This window comes from Elaeis guineensis, chromosome 13, assembly GCF_000442705.2.
Source record: "Elaeis guineensis isolate ETL-2024a chromosome 13, EG11, whole genome shotgun sequence".
Lineage (NCBI taxonomy): Eukaryota > Viridiplantae > Streptophyta > Magnoliopsida > Arecales > Arecaceae > Elaeis > Elaeis guineensis.
The window spans coordinates 71,583,876-71,601,299 of NC_026005.2; positions in this window are offsets into that span (position 1 = coordinate 71,583,876).

Below are 17,424 nucleotides of genomic sequence, written 5' to 3' on the forward strand. Positions count from 1 at the left end.
TGACAGCACCGGCACAATGGGAATAGGGGCCATGGGAGGCCCAGTCCGAATCTCGTTTAAAAAAAAAATTATTTAGAAAAAAATATTTTTAGATAAAAAATATTTTTTAAAAAATAAAAAATTATTTATAATTTTTAGATAAAAAATATTTTAGAAAAAAATAAAAAATCATCGAGTCCTTTGGATTGTGTTTTGTGTTATTATTTTGCGTTAATATTATTTTGCATGCTCAACTGCTTATATTTTATTTTATATTTATTGTATAAATTTATTTTATATTTATTATATGCTTAACTGCTTATAGTTTTTGTTATTATTATTTAATATTATATTCATTTATATGTCAAAAATTACAGGTATGGTATCAGGAGATAGACGACGACATTCGCATTTGCGGTCTACCTTGAAGGCTGAGGCGCCTTCATCGATTTCTCCTACCGCACCAGCTCCATCATCAGAGGATCCTGCACTGACAAGTCCCAATGAGACGGATTCGAGTGAGGCAGGTCCGAGTGGTATTATTATATTTTTATATAATAAAATTTAATTTTTTTATTTGGATAGCTATCATATTAATGATTTATTTATTATTATTTCAGGTCAGTCTCCATCGGTAGTGAGGCGAGGATGAGATCCATCGAAGAACCTTGCTTTAAAGCATTGGAGATGCGAGCACCCAGGACAGCATCTCCGTATCGAGATATCATCCGGCTACATTAGGCCCATTAGGGGATAGTGGAGCCGTGGCAGACCAAGCTGGACATCATATGCCGCAGCTATACCCCTGTGATGCTTTTCGATTGGCGTCACATTGTACCAGCTTAGAGAGAGATTTTCTACATCCAGTTACAAGTAAAATAAATTATACTATGAATATTTAATTAGTACGGTATTCTTCTAATATTTGTTATTGATAGGATGTTTTTGATATTATTGATTTTGAGGAGGATCATGTGCGACGAGCCATTGGCACTCATTTATCTTTACGTTTCAAGAACTATCACCACCACATTCATCAGCATTGGTATCATATAATGTAGGATCATGAGGTGGAGGCAACGCAGCAATGGCTCTATAACAGCATCACTATGGATGATTGGACTATCATATGCCTGCATTACGAGGATCTGGCATATCAGGTTACACATCTAAACTTTTTTTTTAGAGTTTAATGATTGAATCATTTATTCTTAAATTTAGTTTGTTATCTACTAATTTGATTGCTAACTGTACAGAGAAGATGGATCCAGAACATCACGAATCAGACTAGACAGACCATACCGCATTATAGAGATTCGAGATCGTTCACTCGTCACATAGAGCAGATGGTAAGGAATTTCTAATTAGTATATAATTCTCTAGTTATTTAAAATTTTTTTAATTAATTATTCTCAAATTGTAGAGAGATACTAAGAGTGGTGAGCTTTCTGGTAGGATCGATATCTACCAGCGGACCCACCAGTGACGGTCAGGAGAGTGGACAACGAGGAGCCAAGAGCTCTTTGTAAATTTTTTTAATTATTTTTTTCATTCACAGTTTGATTTTTAGTATAAAATTAAAATAGCTATAACTTTAATTTTTAGGACCGTATGATAGGCATCAGATCCCAGCCTACCTTTGAAGACTCGACCACACCCATAGATGACGAGATCTATTATCAGGTGCTTGATATGAGATTCTATTATGTTAGGAGTCTAAGGTATAGGATCACTGCTCCCTCATCCTCACGTTCATCTAGGACTGACATCCATGTTGCCTGCAATGCTCGACTGACGGAGGTGTAGAGGCAGGCTACTGAGGATCGACAGTAGACTGAGCATCGAGCTGATGAGTTGGTTGCACGCATCGATGAGTATCAGCTGCTCCAAATCCAGATGATGGAGCGGATGGCACAGATGGAGCGAATGATCTAGCTGATGAGACAACAGCAGCTCGGTCTGAGCTCTTTCGAGTGCTCTTTTTCTCCAGCTCATTCTCCTTTTGCAGATGCCGATACTTGACGGCCTTTTTATGTAATTTTTTATTTTTATTTCAAATTTTTTATAATTTTAATTTAATATAATAAAATAATAAAATTTATTTATAGATTTATTGAGTTAATTTTTTATTTTTAATTTATAAAAAATATTATAAATATAAATTAAAAATATATATTTATAAATTATTTTTAAAAAAATATGTATAAATTATTAATGATGGAATTATTTTTGATGAAATATTGATTGTCAAAAAATAATATTAGCAATAAAAAATTGATCGTAAATAAAATTTTTAATAAATTTAAAAATATTAAAATTTTATATTAAATTAATAATAATAAAAATATTTTTATCATAAATAATTGATATTTTATTAGCGATAAAAATTTATGTCAGAAATTGCTATATTTATAATGTAAGCTTTATGTCGCTAATATTATTTAAATTTAATTTTTATAAAAAATTATAATTAAATTAATAGCGATGAAAATATTTTCATCACTACTAATTTTATTTGCGATAAAAAATTTATGTCATTAATATTTTTATAAATTTAATTTTAATACAAATTTTTAATTAAATTAATAGCGATGAAATATTTTCATCACAAATAATCGTATTGGTGATGAAAAATTTTCATCGCTAAAAGTTTTTAAAAATTTGATTTTTATAAAAAATTTTAATTAAATTAATAGTGATAAAATTATTTTTATCATTATTAATTTATTATTTATTAGTGATATTAAATTTCATCATAAATATTCTTTTTTATGACTAAAATTTTTCATCGTAAATAATTTTTGAGAAAATTAATTTTTTAACGATGAAAATTTTTTGTTAGTAATATCCATTATTGGTGATGAAATTTTTTTTATCATAAAATATTATCAATGATGTAATTATTTATGACTAACTATTAGTGACGAAAATTTTGTCGCTAATAACCATTAGCGACGAAAATAGGTTATTAGCAATGAATTTTTTTCATCGCTAATAACCTATTTTGTTGTAGTGTAAAAATAATTGAGCATATTGAGAATGTCATAAATAAGAGTGGTGATCCTACAGTGCTCGAAACAATAACAGATGATACCCAAAAAGATTGAAAGTGGGTTTAGAACTCCATACACCCAGAAGCATTCGGAATACAATACATGAATGATGCGCTTATGAATGCAATGCAGATTTTTAGTCAAATCTTAAAAAAAGATTTCAGATAGACTAAACAATAGATTCTATTACACTCTTTTATTAAGAATTGAAATCATATCAAACTTATTAGCCCAAAATAATAAAAAATGATACATAAAAAATGATATATGAGAAGCCAAAGAATTTTCACTCTGAAACAAGATCTCCAAGTCACAACAATTTCAGCTTCTGAATTTTCCATAAGACTTTATCAAATAGATAATTTTTCATTAGATAAAACATTGTTAATGGTCATACATGACTAATAGCTTTATACATTATCTAAAGCGATGTTTTGAAATCTACCATCCAAATAAAATGTATAAAAATAAAATTAGTACCACCAATATTAACAAGAAAATGAGACATGCATTAGATCCATAATAAGCAAGAACAAGCCACTTTCCATTATTATGGTTGTGCTTGTTTCGATCCTATCGTATCACACCATTTGGTCGAGCAACCTTTGGTCCTTTATAGTCATCTAACTAAACAAAACTTTCAGCATGATTCTACAAAATTTCAATCATCATGTTAGTAATAGACTATTAATTCAAAACTTATTTGCAAGAAGAAAAAAATTACTTGTCAATTAGGGAAATGATAGAAGTAACACTTGTAAGTTGCTTAATTTTTAGAAATATAAAGCTTCATCCCACCTCTTCCACAAGGACAAAAAGGCCATCCACCTATAATAGACATAAGAATTATAAATTAAGTAGTTTAAAGTGCATCAACAATCTTTTTTCTTTCTCAAATGTTGGTATCGCCTATTGTTGCTGCAAGTATTTGGAATCAGCAATCAACTAGGGACAATATCACCTTACTTCCAATGGTAGGCATCCCTTCTTGTTAATGAAGCTTTTAAATTGCAATGGTAGGCCTCTTTCATTCAAAGCCAAGTATAAATTTTAAACCAACTCGTAGATGAAATTCATATAGAGATCGATTCATAAAATGACATCATATATTTTGGTAGATCATATCTGGACCAACAAAACTAAACTCAGAATAAATGAGATAAGGCTTACTGATCAGAGTACCATATTAGGAAAGAAAGATAACATACAGTACATAAAGCAAATATATTCTGACTGCAATACAAACAAATATGCAAAGATTTAAGAGCCAGTTCCATAGGAATGGCTAGCACAATATATTACAACTGTCATATAGAACAAAATATTACAACTATAATAATATTTTTTCTATAGCAAAATAGAGGTGCTGGGACCAATATCATGAGCTCAACATACAAAGCAAAAGAAGTTTAAGGGGCAGAAGAAAAAGTTATCACTTGCTTTTTGGCTTTCGAGAGAGATCCAAAAAATATAAAAACTAACTACCAAAATATCACACTGTGATGCCCCAGGATCATGACAACTTCTAGCGTGGGTTTTAATGGATCTAAACAAATCCTACCATTTTCATCACCTCGCTAAAACAAAGTTGGATGCCTAGATGGTTCCTTCTGTCATTTTTTAAAATAAACCATGATCCAAAAAAGAGGGGCAATTTGAGTAAACCACATACGTGGGTTTCAATAGCAGGTAACTGTAGCATTTTATGTGACAACACTAGAAACCATGATCCGATCAATGAGGAGAAGAGGAAGTTGGCTCACCAAGAAAAGGAGAGGGAGGGGGTTGGGGCATGCATGGAGAAAAGAATGGGGTGCCTGGGAACAGTGGGCAAGGGAATAGAGGTGACAACATCATCGATGCGAGCGAGAGGATGGGGACGGCAAGCTTGCCATCACAGGGAGGTGCGGGGACATAGTTGGCAAGCAAATAGAGGTGGTGAGGGGGTTAGGGCATGCATGGAGAAGGGAGGGAGGGCACCTGGAGGCAGCAGAGAGAGTGGAAGTGAAAACGAGGCATAGGCTGAAAATTTAGGCAGCCACTTTAGGCATCCAAATTTTTAGGCTTAATTTCAAGAGCCCTCCATGAATTATCATTAAATTTTGATTTGAATCTAACTCATTTCATGGAGCTAAAAATGGCTCAACCATGATTTGGGTCCATCTCATTTTAAGTTCGATAGAGGTAAAATGGTTCAATTATGATTTAATTGTTGTTCATTTCAAGTGAGATGGAACTCAATTTTATTTGAGTGCCCTCCATGCTTCGAACCCAAGTCAAGCTCAATTCCATCTGGGCACTGATGATATCTATCCACTTGATTGGACTGCTAAATCCATGCTCAAAATCCAAATCTAGAATGATGTCAGTCCGATTGCATCCTGGCACTAATGATGTCTATCCACTTGATCCGACCATTAAACTCATACTAGAACCCAAGTCTAGGTCGATATCGACTTGATCCTATCTAGGCACCAAGGATACATATCCACTTGATCGAACCGCTAAATCTATGCTTTGAACCTAAGTCAAGCTCGATCGCACTCCAGCACCGATGATATCTATCCACTAAATTGAACTGCTAAACTCATACTCAGAACCCAAGTCTAGTCGAGATCAGCCCAATCATACCCTAGCACCAATGATGTGTATCCACTTGATCAAACTATTAAGCCCATGTTGGAACCCAAGTCTAGGTTGATGTCGGCTCAATCCTACTCTAGCACCAATGATATATATCGACTTGATCAAATCGCTAAACCTATGCTTCGAACCCAAATCAAGCTCGATGTCAGCTCGATCGCATCCTGGCACCCATGATTCCTATCCACTTGTTCAGACCACTAAACCCATTCTCGAGTCTTAGTCTAGGTCGATGTCAACTCAATCCTATCCTGGGACCAATGATATCTATCCACTTGATCGAATCGCTAAACCTATACTGAAACCTGAATCAAGTTCGATATCACTCCGATCCCCATCTGACACCATGATACCTATCCATTTGTCAGCTCGATCCCATCCTGACACCAATGATATCTATCCACTTGATCGGATCGTTAAATCCATACTATGAACCTGAGTAAATCTCGATATTGCCCTGATTCCCACTCGACACCATGCTTGTGAAAAGGGAGGAAAGCTACAACATGGACTCTATGAGAATCTTGCATATTTTTATTTTCAATTCCAACATTTAGATGTTTACTTATTAAAAATGTCCAAAACTAAGGCAAAATGGTTATATGTATAAATTCCAGCCCTGATTCCCTCAACATGTAAAATTATTTTAGTATTATAATCATGTGCATTGTATGAATTTCTGCTTTTATTCAAACTGATTGATGTCATAGGTGATAATGCTTTCTTTTAACCCAAAACAAAAATAACAAGGAAAGCTCTGTCATAGTTCCTATCATATCTCCTATCACAGGTGCCATGGAATCCATAATAAATATATCAAACTACAGCATTCAAATTTGTTATCCAAATGGCCATTATAAAGATTCAACCTAAAATCCTATAAGTATTACATTCCATATACTAACAACTAAAATAAAGTTCAAACATCCACAATAAATGTTCTAGCATATTCACTAATAATATTCAATATTACACAGCATTGCCTTACAAAAAAATATGGTACAATAGACCCAGCATAAGCCGGCACTACTCTTAATAGATGGCCCTTGAAAGTAAAGCAGTAAAGGGACAAAATCAAAGAAGTGACAAAATTGCAACCATAACTTAAAATCTCGGCACCCATGTCAGCCACTATCTCCCAATATATTATAGTTTGATAGATCGAAAACTGAGGATGTCCATCTTCCAAAAATGTAATAGTCGGTAAATGCTAATACAGCCTGGAGAAAACAAACAGCAACAATCATAAAAATATAGAACTGAAGCAAAAGAAGGAAAAGTGCTAAGGAATAGTGCCAAAGCATACATAAAAAAGTACTGAGAAATAGTGCCAAATCAGAGAAGACTGAAATATATTTGCTTCTATATATATATATAATACTAACCTATCCATCATACAGCTTCGGGATAGAATCAATCACATCAAAAGGCCATGATGTAACATCCAAATCAGCCAAATCTACCCCCAAATCATATGCACATCTAACTATCATATTCATATAATATTGTATGCCTAGCCACAGCATTGATACCATAATAATATTAATTAAGATTATCAAATTCATGAATTATAACCATCCTAGTATACAATATATTGCAACAAGTATGAAAGTTATCTAATGAAGCATTCTTGGATACTTGATCAAGATCTAGTCTAGAGAGTTCAAAATTTAAAATACCTTCTTACGCACATGCAACACAACCGGCCACCAATAGTCACTAATAGTATTCATAGGGAACAGGACCTACAAACATATAAATTTATTCATTCTTCAAAAATATGTAGACTTCCAAATATATAGAAAAATCTGCATCATGTCTAAATTTATTCATCTTGTTTCTATCCATATAGATCTCTAAAGTCTACAATCAAAAAAATTTATAATGTCCTCTGTACTTTCATCAAGTTTGGATAGCACTTGAAACACATGCACACCTTTGATCCAAACTTTTTGGTTGTCATACCCTAAGGAATGCTGCTGTTGGAGATCTAGCATCCTTGCGTATGCATCCATGACCTGAATTACACAACATTCATAATAATAGTATAGATTGTAGGTAGCAAGTATAAATATAATAATAAAAATATACATTATCATTTAACCATGCAATCTTGGTTAAACAAGATATTTACTCTATATTGACTTCAACACCGTCTATAGAGACTATTGTCTTTTCAATGAACAACACATGGAATTTCATATATCTAAGAGAGGCCCTTTCAAATGATGTAAGTTTTCACTATAGTCAAATATGTTAAAACATCCGAGCTTAAACCAACTTCCATGTTATCAAGTATCTTAGTGGGATTGCTAGGCATTTTTTCTTTGACTATTGATGTTTGTAACATGCTTCCTGCTGATGCAACTTTACCACTAAGATAATGTAATTGAGTTTTCTTCGATACTTTTATCCACTTTTTTTCCTATACTATTTAGATTCTACCATCCAAGGAGATTTTATGTATGAACTAAGCTTCCTCTGATATCTTATCTTTACTCTCTAAGCTACAATAGATGATAAAGTTATAGAACTTATGTGAAAGAATACTTCTCTTTCTTTTTCTTTTGAGTAAAATTGGTGTCACTATTGGTATGGAAGTACTCTGATTGCATGCTGGAGAAATATCATACTATGACTCCAAATCTTCCTACACAATTGGTACAGGATTCATAGGTTGAATTTGAACCTCATCATCTAGCTTCCTTAATATTTCGTACAAAGAAATAAATTGAATCTATATAGATCTTAATTATTCGTAATGCAAAAATTATTTCATGACATATATTTGATAATCGAGATTTTAAAAATTCTATGGTACCTAAAACATTTCTTGCATTAGTGAGATCCCTTGATCAACTTTTCTCATCCAGCGATTAATGAAGATCACAGTAAGAGATAAATTTAATTGTAAGTATCTCTAAAAATGATTATGATCTTGCACCTTTGCTTTCTTCATACCCTACAAAAGGAGCTTTTTCCATACCCTCACAATTTTCAAAAGGACCCTTCTTCATGATGGCTCTGCACTTAAAATCTTGTGGCGACTCATTTGATCCAAGCATTATCTGCTTGTTCTGCTATATAAAATCTTATTAGCTTAATATACATAATAAATGTATAAACTCTTAAAAGTTTATTTTAATATTACTTGAGGATCCATAATGTTCGCCATCATACTTTCCAATCTCTTTTCTACACACAGAGGTTCTTCTCTCTTAGGGAGACTCAACTGCATGATCACCTCCCGATTGCTCCATCCATGCTCCATCTCATGCTTCTCTCTCTATCTCTAATGCTCCTCTGTCTAGTAAGCTATAAGAAGATATGCACGAGAAATAATGATAGATCCAAATAGAGAAACTCAAATATGCTTTTAGTATCAGAACTACATAGAGAACATTCCAAGCCAAATAATTAAGTGAAATAAATTAAGAATAATAATAAGATTACTTAAACATTATGCAAAAGTTTAAACTTGAAGAAATCCAAGACACCCTTGTAAATGTTTTACCTTCCCAGACTGCACCTTTAAAATATTTGAAATGAAAAAATGGAAGATGAATTTTGCCCAAGTATGTGTATGAATACGATTGATATCTTCGACTATATTTAAGTAGAAAATAAGAATATCAGCCCATATACTTGAGTCAAGAAAAACTCCTATTAGTAAAAGCATGAACTTTTTTTTAAAATATTCATCTCCATCATTACTATTCTTAAAATACGAAACTAAATTTATAGTGTTCTATCTTGTGCCACTTACAGCATACATGTCCACTAAAACTTGATTGGATTTGTGCTTTTGACTCAATATCTTCTCTCCTTTTTCACTCAACCTATTATGTAATATAAATCCTATTCTGTGATATGGATATCCACATTGTTGATTAAGATCAATCTTTTAATGGGATCACATCTTTTCAACAACCAAGCCCAAAGAACTCAATGTAGATTGATCGCTGATAAATGTAATATACCACCAAATCTCATCTCTTTCACCATATCCTTCTATGCACTATTTAAATTGTCAATAACGCCGGCCAATCATCTCGAAAAGTACCTTATATCTATTGCTAAATTAATATCTTACATGGAACTCATTTCATGCATAGTTTATAAATAAAAATTAATTCACTTTATACTATGATTCTACCGTGCAACTGTATATTGATAGAAATTTTAACCTAGAAACATCAAATTAGATGAAAATACTTAAAAAAGTGACATCTGAAATACATAACGTGTGTGCTAATGTGCCATTTGAGAAATATACTTGAAAATTTAAAATCCAAAAAACTCGTAAGCATGAAAGAATCAAAATCTAAGAAACATATAACATTTATTTAACCATTTCATACCATTGCTCAAAAAATTTAATTATTTAATATGTATGAAATAGTTTTATTTATACTAAGATGGAACATACAAACCAAAACCAAAAACTGGCTGCCATATAAAATCTTGCTTTTATACCAAATGCCACTCATTCTTTATATATTTCTTGCACAATTCTATTAAAACATCTGGACTCATACTTTGGGTTGTACCATACTATTAGGCTGTATTGTAAGATAGGGCACTTAGCCTTTCTTAATTATCCAGAACTTTCTCTTCAATATGGCCAGCTGAAATTTTAAGAAACAACCCTTACAATTGCTCTAGTATACTCTGATATATGGTAACTTTGGGTTTATCAGTATCTAGTTTAATTGGGGGTCAATATCTCATTTAAGTAAGGAGGCAGCAAGTGACTTAATTAGCACAATTATCCAGTTTTATATTTTTTAATTTATGAAACTAGTTTGCTCTATAAACTGCATAAATTTCAATAAGTGGATTGAGTTACATTGACATTTATCAGTTTTTTTGCTCACTAGATAGTTGAAATCACAATTACCAATTTTCTTTTTTCTATTTTGGTTTTCCTACTTCTAGACAATCTTTGACAATATCCTAAATCGTAAAATACCTTGGCCCTGAGTACCTGAAGATATGAGTTTGGAAGCCCAAGATCAAATTGACAAGTAAGAAATGCCTCTTCTTATGATTTGAGGATAAAAAAAGAGTATGCAAAATATAAATTTTTCTTTTTTTTCATTTTTCTTTGGTAAAGCAAAGGCATTTGACCACCATGCAAAATATAAAAAAGATTCCCCTAGAACTCAGCATACCAGAAAAATACATATGCACCAAAATTTTGCAGAATAAAAGGAACGGAGAAATAATAAGACTTTATACAAATGACTACATCTACTACAGGCAAAACAGAATAAGATAAAAAGATTTATAAGCTACAACAGTGAGTCAACTTTAAAGCTTAAAGCAGCAGAGGTGGGAGGTCTGAAAAGATGTACCGCATCCATTGCAACCAACCAAAACAAAACCACAACATATCCATACAAAAGAATTTCATTGCAATCACAATCATCTAGAAAGTTTTTTTGAAAGACATTCAAACGACAGCAGTTACTTGAAGACAAAAACCAACCAAATAAATTAAAAAAATTTCATAAGATACCGCTTACTGTTTGATAAAAGAACCGGAGAAAAATGTGATAGGAAAGTGGCTCGAACTTTTGTCGAACAGATGGTCTGTGGGAAATAGGAGAGGATATTTTTTAGACGGTCGATCGGTCGAAACAATGCTCAAATGGGGGCAAAGACATCCTCCAATGGAGATGACCAATATGGCAATGATCTCATGAATCCATGATATCATGGCTGCTGCTACATACCGCCGACAAACACCAACGAGAAGATGACACATTTCCACGACCATCGACGAGCATCAATTTTTGCTTCTCATGATCTAGCACCTCCTCTTAAATACTTACTGGCAAAAGGAGATGGAGAAGGACTAGCCATGGATCGGGAAATGAGGAAGAAAGTGGTTTGAAAATGATTGAAAAATGAGGAAGGAGGTGAATTTGAAAATGCCCCTAATGTTCTCAATAATTACCGTACCAACTATTTCAAGTTTGAAAATGCCACTAGGTTTTGAAGAAATTATCCGCACTAGCTATGATTGTGACCGGCTATGGAAAATTTTTGGTAAAACATCTCTTGCCATCCTTTCTTAATTAGATGGGTAGAATTTTTTTAAATGAGAAATGACATAACGGTCCTTTGGAGCACTGTAGCAAAAGTCATGGAAGATCTATCTATCCTTTCCCTCATCCGTTCTTTCTCCAATCCATCCTTTATACCAAACAAAGGGTTAGTGATCACCTACCAATGATATATTTTTGTTTACTAAAAATTTGTAATGACAAAAGTAAAAAAATTTTGTGACTAGATTTTTCATTGTTAAAAAATCTGAATTTTGTTGTGAATTATGGAAAGCTCAACATAAAGAGAGTATTGCGGCCAATCCCTTGTTGCGTTTAACTCCAATGAAGAGCAATCTGCAAAAGAAGTCCACAGATCGAAATTGTGTCCGATGAAGATCCTTCAATACTTAAGTCAGTGGGGAGTGGTGAACAGCAGATAGAACATTCCAAGTGACAGAGTATTAACCCAGAAGTATTTTACTAAAATTATTCATTTATCTCTCTTTTATAAATAATCAGCTGGTAATAATTTATAATATTTAGACACGTGGATCTCACTTATTTTGGTACTATGTGATCGTGAGATAAGCAGTTAAAGCCCTTTGATAATCATGGTATGTGGCTGTTATGCGCTTTCTGTGCTAGCGATTTTTGATATATCGACTGTATATCGATGATCTTGTCGTATCGATTATATATCAATATATATGATACATCGACTGATCGTCGATTGATTATTCTAACATACCGACTATTCTGATCAACTCGATTCTGGAAAGAAATTTGTCAAGAATCTCTGACTATATGTCAGTGTAACCGATTGATAGTCAGAGGTTCCATTTGTTCCACCAACTAAGATTCTGGTTCACCGACTATGAATCGAAGGGAGTAGATTCAATTGCCCCAATAGTTGCCCCATACTCTCAAGTTCAAAGTACTTGCACGTAGATTGACACGTTGGACGAAGAAAGTTGTCACATGTTATCTCAAGCTCCGATTCAGCTGCAGACATTAATGATTCCTTCAAAAATCAAAAAATCTTCAGTCATTTTGTCGTTTCGATAATCGTGAGACCATTATTGGGATATTGATTTAAGAAGACAGTTAGACGATCGAACGATCCGATCGATTTGATTCTGGCTAGTCTATTTTCGTCGTGCATCCAATTATTATTGATTTTTAACCATTCACTCAGATAGAGATGATGTGGCACAATTAGACAGTAGGTACATCGAACCATCCGATCAATAATTAATTTTGATATAGCCACGTGTCAAAATCTAGTGTAATCTTGATCTGAACAAATCCATCCCGATCGTTGACAGGCCTTATATGTTAGAAAATATATCCTAAAGTCAATCGTTTGTATGATTGTGCTCATTTTGTAATATGTATATGAATTATTTATCAATAAATAAAAATTATTTTGGTATCTTTAATCATAAAGTTATATCTTTCTTACTAGAACTCTTATGTTGTGATGAAGTCTTTGAAACTATAAAATCATCGATAAAAAAGAATTTATCATATAGTTGTTAAATATGTTCGTGATCAAATGATGCATCATTAAATAACGATGATGTTTATCGAGTGAAGGTCATTGTGCACTATATACATTGATTGTCTTCTTAATTAAAGAGTGTGGAGATACTAGTATGATATACAAGTGAGATATAGGAGTACATCGTCATTGAATAAGTGGCTCACCGACTGAGCATTCTGCTGTCAAGAGCAACTCATGAAACATATGGGCATAAGTGTCTCTCAGATTTGAGATTACTATAGTGACTTGCAAGCAACTCACTGTGCTTTGGTACCGGACTATCTGCATTTCTAATGCAGTGATGAAAGATTATTGGGTACAGTCAAGTACTTGTGAAGTCTGTATATGGATCAAGATGGAATTGATCCCTCCGGATTATAGGAGCTATTGCATCACTGTATTTCAATTTGGTAAATTCTTAGCTAGGATAATCAATATGATGGATTTGAAAGATTGAAATACAATATGGATAATCTTTTAGGATTGACAGTTTAACCTTAGATCATCCTAGAGCATTCAGGATCGAAGGAATGAATGATGCAGTAACCATATGCATAGGTTCTCGAATATTGTCTTATAAATATTTGACCTATCTAAACATCGAGAATCATTGCTAGATGGTAACTTTAATTAGTGTAGAAAAATAATTTCTATGTTACCGGCTTAGTGTTCGAATCTATGGAGTCATACATAAAGTCAAGTGACTTAAGAAAAGATTGACTTAAGTCTATATGTTCAATTTAAAAGTATATGACTTAATTGAATAAATAGATTGACTTGATTAAGAATTAAGTTATGGATCATACGGGACTAAATAGTTGACTATGTCTAGCTAGCACTAGACAGGAGGTTCAGGTTCAATTCTGAGGATGAACAAGATTTGATCTATGATCCAAAGAGTTTATGAGAGATTGAATTTAAGTGCTAATTAATTTTAAATTAGATCTGATTTAATTATATTTAATTAGGTTAAAAATTTAAGTTAGATTTGGTACTAAATCCTAAACAGTTTGGGATTGACAGTCTATTCAAAATTGATTCGAATCAGGTTTGAATTGGATTCGAACTGATCCACATTTGGATTAAATCTTTCGAGTCTACTTTTACTGGAACTATCTCTCCTCATGGCCGACCAAAGGAGGGTGGGGGTGCTGGTTTTGCCACCCCCCTCTTGGATGTAAGCATGGGTGAATGGGGGCACCTAATTAGATGTCTATTCTATCTTAAATAGGATTCTTTGTTAGATAAGAGATGGATTAATTCAAAATTGATTTGAATTAAGACTCCTAGTCAATTAGGTCATGAAAAATTATCTATAAATAGAGAGGAGCTCTAACTATCAAAGCATAATAATTAGATTATATGCTAAAATAAGAAACAGAGAGAGAGAGAGGAGGCATGCAAGAGAGGGAACTGGTCCCTCTCCTTTGGCATGCTGGTTTTGGGCATCCCACTTCTCCTTTGGCGTGAAGAGGCTTGGGGTCCCACTTTCAAGTGTGAGGCGTCACACCAAAGTTCTTCATCCTTCCTCTCTTATTGTCTTGAGAAGGATCGAGGATCTAAGGCTTCATTCCACTTTTCTGCGAAGCCTGGCGTGCACACCAAGTAAAGAGTTTGTACGTTCAAACTTTTGTGAGGCTTTAGATTCAGAATCCTTTAGAGATTTGATCCATATTCTACTGTGTATTAGATAAAAGATAAAATCTTCGTTAGCTTATCATAAAAAAATTTTTAGATGCTCCATGATGATCTGATCATAAATCGACCTTTTCCCTTCACTATATACATAATGTTGCTTTTATTTGAATTTTCTGCTTCTATGCTTGTCATTCTCTTGCAAATGAGGGGTTTGCTCTGAGTGTCAAGAGCCTCAGGGGTCTAAGAGTCTTCTTCTTTGTATTTTCATGGTCTCCAGGTCATCCCTTAGTTTTAGGTTAGGCTTCTCTTTCTTCTCTTAGTTTTCTAGTCTTCTTTGATTTTCTTTCCTGCCATTTTTGATAGCTAATAGCAGTAAGAAGGGAAAGGAAAAGGTTAGAGTAGATAGCCTTTTCAAGATAATCGATAGGGTGACTCGGTTGACGATTATCCTTTGGATCTGAATGTGATTGTTTCTTCCTTATCCGGATTCAATATTGACCGGCTCCAGAAATAATATCATATCCCAAAGTAATTTTAGCTTATTGATCCTAGTCCGAATGGTCAGATAAGTTCTCTTCCTCTGAATTAGATAGCAATTTATGTGGAGAACTTTCGAGCTAATCTTCATTTTTCAATTTTGGAGTTTGTCTGAAATCTTTTTGACTATTACTGTTTTGTCCAGCTAAGTTAGCTTCGAATTTCATTCGATTAATCATCAGCTTTATTTTGTTATGTTACATGATTTCGATCAACCCTTGACCTTCTCTTTTTCATACTTTTTCTGTTCTTCATCCTTATCCAAAAGCTAAGGGTTGGTGGTTTCTCAACCCGAGGAAGGGACTGTCATTTATCTCTAGCCTTCCTTCATGCATCCATGAGTGGAAGAACTATTTTTTTTATTTCTTTTTCTTCGTCTTGGGGTTTTCCTTTCTTTTGGAGAGATCCAAGAATAAGTCCCAATGAAGATAGTCGGATTGAAGTCATTGATCGGGAGGACTTTCTCTAACTGAAGGATATAGAAGTCCCAGCACAATGAAAGCTAATGACAGAGCAAGCTTTCTATGATGCCAAACTTAGTCCGAACTTTCCTAGGTATAGCTTAGTCGGTCTTTTATTTTACTTTTCATTTACCTTCAAACTTTGTAACTAAGTCATTTCATTTTCTGATTGCAACTATATGACCAGTGGTGCAGTTTTTAGCGACCGACATTCGATAGCATGCCACCAGAAAGAGAGAAGCTATTGGTGTAGGATCATCCCGAGCGCCGAAGAAAAGTCAGACGAAGGCTCAGTTGGTGATAAGTGGTATATTTTTATATTTATTGAAGGTATTTTTGATAATTTATAGTGCTAACATCTTCTTAAAACCTTAATTTCATGAATAAATTAGATTTTCTTATAAAAATAAATATTTTTTTTAAAAATATGAAATTAGAGCATATTTATAAAAAATAGATGTTGATTTAACTAAGAATCTAAGTACTAAAATATTGAAAAATTAATAAAAAATTTAATGTATATTTTTTTTAATTTTTTAGGTACGATCGGATGGCTACAATTTGATCCGACTTTGATAAAGATTAAAACGTTGATTTTTGATCAAATCTGGGCGGTCCAAGCTTCATCCGATAGCTAGAAATTAATGTAAAGGATATTATACATTTTCTAAAGATTTTAGGGCTCTTTTTTCTATCAAAAAAATATAAAAAATTTATCTACCAATAAAAAATCTGAGAATAAATGTAGAAAAGAGAAAAAATTAGAAAAAAATAAGAAAAAAATAGAGAAAAAAATTAAAAAATTTTAGGGATCAAATATTGAGAGATTATGGAGTCAGAGAGCTTAATGTATGGCTAAATCCTTTCAATCCAAGAATACGATGAAGTCTGTAAATAAATTTTATTATTTTTTATATTTAATTTTTATATAATAAAATTATACTTTTATTTTATATTTTTTTATTTTTTTTTGAGGTATTGATCCAGCCTATACGACCTATACCTTCTATTGATGTGCCGTGATCTCTGAATACGGTACGTGCTTTGGAGAGATAAATTGTGATATGTTAGATTAAATCTTATAACTTTTAATTAAATTTAGATAGTTTATACTCTGACAGGATGAGCTGTAATCTACTGATACAGTCCGTATCCCTTAGAGATAAGCTATGCTAATATCTTAATCACAAAAATTAATATTACAACATAAGAAAAAAAATCTAATTTGCATGGTGAATTCAAAATTCCTGAATTATTTTTCTGACTTATTTTCTTTCATAAATTAATTTATATTTATAATTAAATTCTTACTATTTTATTTCTTTTTAATCCTTCTACAATCAATTCTTTTTTATTTTTTTTTTAAAAAAATAGATAATCATCCTGGATCTCCGTGGAAACGATCCCTACTCATCCTATCTATATAGTTTGAGTTGATTTTTATTCTTGACCACCTACGACAGTGATCAAAATTTTGGTGCCATTGTCGAAGATCTAGATACGATTATTTTTTTTTA